Source organism: Nomascus leucogenys, chromosome 5 (genome assembly GCF_006542625.1).
Source record: "Nomascus leucogenys isolate Asia chromosome 5, Asia_NLE_v1, whole genome shotgun sequence".
Taxonomy (NCBI): Eukaryota; Metazoa; Chordata; class Mammalia; order Primates; family Hylobatidae; genus Nomascus; species Nomascus leucogenys.
In genome coordinates this window covers 108,919,002-108,924,597 of record NC_044385.1, presented here as the reverse complement: position 1 = coordinate 108,924,597, position 5,596 = coordinate 108,919,002, and the positions used below count along the sequence as shown (strand labels likewise).

Below are 5,596 nucleotides of genomic sequence, written 5' to 3'. Positions count from 1 at the left end.
GGCTTTCCAACATACCTTTAACAGTTATATTCCCAGAACCCTTAACAGAGTAATCCAGCTATTTCCATATTTTTCAACCCGTTATTCAGAGTTGTATATTAATTTAAGCCGTTCTAGTAGGTTTTTATTGATAATAAATTTCGAAGCTTGTAAAATAAGATATATGAAGAATAAAAACAGTCCCTGTGTTCTAAAATAGATATTGAGATTTATCTTCAAGGCATAATTTTTCCCTCAGTAAATGCGATTTGCTGGGCCACTACTGTGAAGAGCAATTCTTATGGAAGTCATAAATATGGAGCTATGATAAAATTTTAGTGCTTCAGAATGAGGTGTTTTTCCATATTCTGTTTTGTAGTGTTATTTGAAAAACAAATGAAAACAACAGGAATATACTCTGAAAAGTAGGAGAATCCCTCCTACTTAAAAATAATTTATTATACATGTACATATATTTATGTTCTAGAGCAACCACTAAATGTGTATGTGTATATGTATATGTGTGTATATCTATATACTGCTAAAATTAATATACAACTCTGAATAATGAATTAAAAAATACGTGAAATAACTGGATTACTGATTTAAGGGTTCCAGGAATATAATTGTTAAAGGTACATCAGAAACCCATTTGGCAGTAGCTATTATATTTTTTATATATATATGTATATATAAAATATATATATTTACATATACACATGCATACTTAGTTGTTGCTCTAGGACTTATCATGTAGTTCTTAACACAATCTGTTTTAGTTTTATATTAATTAAATTCCAGTGATGTATGGAAACATTTATTTTGTATGACTTTATACACTCCTTTTAGGGTATTATTATTATGTATTATATGAATGTTACAAACCCAACAATATATTGTTTTAATTCAAACTGTTATACCTCTGTTTAACTAAATATACATTTGTTTTCATTACAGAAAAGACAGTAGTATATATTTATAATGTTTATATTATTAATCTTCTTGTTTACCATTTCAGTTTTTCTTTTTTTCTTTTTTTTATTATTATACTTTAGGTTTTAGGGTACATGTGCACAATGTGTAGGTTGGTTACTTATGTATCCATGTGCCATGTTGATTTGCTGCACCCATTAACTCGTCATTTAGCATTAGGTATATCTCCTAATGCTGTCCCTCCCCCCTCCCCCCACCCCACAACAGTCCCCAGAGTGTGATGTTCCCCAACCTGTGTCCATGAGTTCTCATTGTTCAATTCCCACCTATGAGTGAGAACATGCGGTGTTTGGTTTTTTGTCCTTGCAATAGTTTACTGAGAATGATGTTTTCCAGTTTCATCCATGTCCCTACAGAGGACATGAACTCATCATTTTTTATGGCTGCATAGTATTCCATGGTGTATATGTGCCACATTTTCTTAATCCAGTCTATTGTTGTTGGACATTTGGGTCGGTTCCAAGTCTTTGCTATTGTGAATAATGCCACAATAAACATACGTGTGCATGTGTCTTTATAGCAGCATGATTTATAGTCCTTTGGGTATATACCCAGTAATGGGATGGCTGGGTCAAATGGTATTTCTAGTTCTAGATCACTGAGGAATCGCCACACTGACTTCCACAATGGTTGAACTAGTTTACAGTCCCACCAACAGTGTAAAAGTGTTCCTATTTCTCCACATCCTCTCCAGCACCTGTTGTTTCCTGACTTTTTAATGATGGCCATTCTAACTGGTGTGAGATGGTATCTCACTGTGGTTTTGATTTGCATTTCTCTGATGGCCAGTGATGATGAGCATTTTTTCATGTATTTTTTGGCTGCATAAATGTCTTCTTTTGAGAAGTGTCTGTTCATGTCCTTCACCCACTTTTTGATGGGGTTGTTTGTTTTTTTTCTTGTAAATTTGTTTGAGTTCATTGTAGATTCTGGATATTAGCCCTTTGTCAGATGAGTAGGTTGCAAAAATTTTCTCCCATTCTGTAGGTTGCCTGTTCCCTCTGATGGTAGTTTCTTTTGCTGTGCAGAACCTCTTTATTTTAATTAGATCCCATTTGTCAATTTTGGCTTTTGTTGCCATTGCTTTTGGTGTTTTAGACATGAAGTCCTCGCCCACGCCTATGTCCTGAATGGTATTGCCGAGGTTTTCTTCTAGGGTTTTTATGGTTTTAGGTCTAACATGTAAGTCTTTAATCCATCTTGAATTAATTTTTGTATAAGGTGTAAGGAAGGGATTGTTTCAGCTTTCTACATATGGCTAGCCAGTTTTCCCAGCACCATTTATTAAATAGGGAATCCTTTCCCCATTTCTTATCAGTTTTTCTTTACTTATTCCTATAAATTTGAGATACCAACTGGTCATATTTATTTACACCTTTAATGCTATTGATACCAAAATAAAATATTATGCATATTCTTTTATACAATTTATTTTAAATCACATATGATAAAAATATGCAATAATATTGTCATCTTTTTTGATTGCCTCATTACCTTTACTGCTTCTCTTTGTTGGTGCATGTGTGTAAATTTGAATTTTGGCAGTTTACTTGCCTTCCACCTTAATAATATCCTTTAGTATTTCTTCTGCTAACAATAAATTATCTTAAGTTTTAATGTAACTGAAAACGTCTTCTATTTTGCTTTTATTTTTGAATTATAGTTTTGATGGAACTAGAATACTTGGTTGACATATTTTTCTGTCAGTATATTAAATACATTGTCTCATTGTTTTGTGGCCTCCATTACTTTAGATAAAAAGTCAGCTGTTATTCTTATTAGAATTTCCTTGTCAGATTTGAGTCATTTTTTGCTTACTACTTTCACATTTTCTCTTTATTATTGCTTTTAGCATTTTTAGTATGATGTGCCCATGGTATGGACCTCTTTATTCTTAACATACTAAAAATTTGGTAAGATTCTCAGAGTATAAATAAATGTTTTTTCAATGTTGAGAAATTCCATTTCCAGTTTTCTTCAGATATTTGGGTTTCTTACTCGATTGTCTCTCTTTTCTCCTTTTGGAAGTACTATGATATATACAATGGCATGTTAGTGTTGCCCCATATTTCTCTTGTTTATTTTTCTTCATTCTTTTTTTCTCTTTTGAGTTCTGATTTTAAAATCTACATCAACATACCTTCAAACTTTTTCATTTCTTTTCTGCTAGTTCATACCTACTGTTAAACCCATCTAGTTTCAGTTATTGTATTTTCAAATACAAAATTACCATTTGGACCTTTTAAAAAATAATTATGTGTTTATTCATATCCTATATTAGGTGATATGTGATCATCATTTTTTATTTTGAAAAATGAGGTTTGCTTCTTGTTTAAACATATTTGTAGTGGTTATTTTGAAGTTTTTTTTTTTATTAAAGAAGACATCTAGTCAATCTAACAGGCAATTTCTGTTGTTGCTTCTTTCCAACCCACCAAATATATGGGTCAGACTCTCCTGTTTCTTTGCATGATTCACTTTTTTTGGATTGGTTACTGGACATGTTTGATAATATATTGCAGTAACCCAGTGTACTCATCTCTCCTGTTCTGAAATTTATTGTTTGCTTGTTTATTCATTATTGACATGCTGGATTACATTGATAAAGTCTATTTCCTATAGCATGAAACCTGATTTTGCTCATCTGAGGGAGAAGATGGGAATGCACACTCACCCTAAGTGACAATTGTTGTGGTAGTGCTCTTTTGGCTGGTCTCCTAAACCAACCATATTTATCTGGCAGGCAAAGCTAATCAATTACTAGTCACCCTATTGCTTTAAATATGCCTGAGATATAAATTGCTCCATAGACTGATCCAATTAATTTTGGAGTCCTTGTAGAAATATGTTTTTATGGTCAATGCTTGAGATTTGTTGTGACTCTAGGAGGACTCTTCTCAAATGTCTATTCTTGCCTCTCCCTGAAAATTTAGCTGTCTTATAGTTAACTTATATCAATGATATAATGTCCAGTTTACTCTTAATTACTTTTTATGATGACCTCCCTTACTTTTGAAAGCATTCTTAATCTCAAGCTTCACCACTGTGTCTTGGTAATGAAGTCAATTCCTTTGAAAATTGCTTGTGATTTCTCTGTTTTATGACCTTTCTTTCCACCTAGGTAAAATGTCTGACCCATGGCTCTGAGCCTGGTGGTGGGAGTCGCACCTGTCCCTCACAAATGCCCAGTCAGTCAAAATGAAACAAACCAAAACAAAAAGTATTATATTTATACTTTACAATATTTGAATATTTTTATTATTGTTGAAGATGTAACTCTATCTATCCTAGAATTTCTCTTAATTCATTACTTGCAGAAACAAAGCAATGGTAAGTAAGAAGTGTACTCTGTAACTTTTGCATATGCTATTAAGCCAGAAAGTACTTTTGGCTACACTGAGAGATTTTCACTAAAGAAAAAGTTACGTCTTATTCTCAAATATTTAAAAAGCCTGCAATTTTAAGAAATAAAACAAGACAAAATATGGACAATATGAAGCAATGAATTGCATGATTTACAAGATGTTGGAATGAAAAAAACTACAATAGCTTTTAAGTGTTTAAATGAGAGGAGGAGTCATAGTTAATCACATTTTAAATCAAAAGTGAACATGATTAATGTTAGCAAGGAAGGCATGTTGAAAACTGAGACAGGCTGAAAGGATGTGCTAAACAGTTATTCATGTTGTAAATGCAATGGCAAAGGTTTTGAAAGGTAATTAAAATTGCTACTTACATGGACATATGAATGATAAAGTGTAATTGCCTTATCGCTGATATGGAGAAAGATTTAGGGGTCTGGATAAAAGATCTAACCAGGCACAACATTCCCTCAAGCCAAAGCCTAATCCAAAGCCAGGGTTAACTTTTTTCAATTTTATGAAGGCCTAGAAAGGTAAGAAAGCTGCCTACACACACACACACACACACACACACACACACACACACACACAAATGAAGTTAGCAGAAGTTGGTTCATGAGGTTTAATGAATGAAGCCATCTCTGTAACATAAAATGCAAGGTGAGATAGAAAGTGCTGATATAGAAACTGCAACAAGTTATACAAAATACATGAGATAATGAATGAAGGTGGCTACACTAAATAACAGATTTTCAGTGTAGACAAAGCAGCCTTATAATGAAAGAAGATGCCATCTAAGACTTTCATAGTTAGGGAGGAAAACTCAGTGCCTCACTTCAAAACTTCAAAAAGCAGGCTGATTCTCTTATTAGGATCTAATGCAGCTGGTGACTTAAATTTGAATCCAATGCTTATTTACCATTTCAAAAATCCTACGGCTTTTAAGAATTATGCTAAATCATGCTCGTTTCAGCAGCACATATAACAAAATTGAAATGACACATAGAAGATTAGTATGACCCCTGAGCAAGGATGATTCACAAATTAGTTCCATATTTTTACTAGAAATTACAAAGCAAGCAGCTAAAAACTTCACAATAGGATCAAAACCTCACATATCAATATTAACTCTGAATGTAAATGGACTAAATGCCCCTACTTAAAAGTCACAGAGTGGGGCCAAACACGGTGGCTCATGTCTGTAATTCCAGCAGTTTGGGAGGCCGAGGTGGGCAGATCACCTGAGGTCAGGAGTTCGAGAC

At 33.3% G+C, this 5,596-nt stretch overlaps 1 pseudogene; it reads left to right on the top strand.

Annotated features, from left to right (window-relative positions):
• The first annotated feature begins 5,294 nt into the window (after positions 1-5,294).
• On the top strand, positions 5,295-5,394 carry LOC115835264 (annotated as a pseudogene).
• Positions 5,395-5,596: the final 202 nt, after the last annotated feature.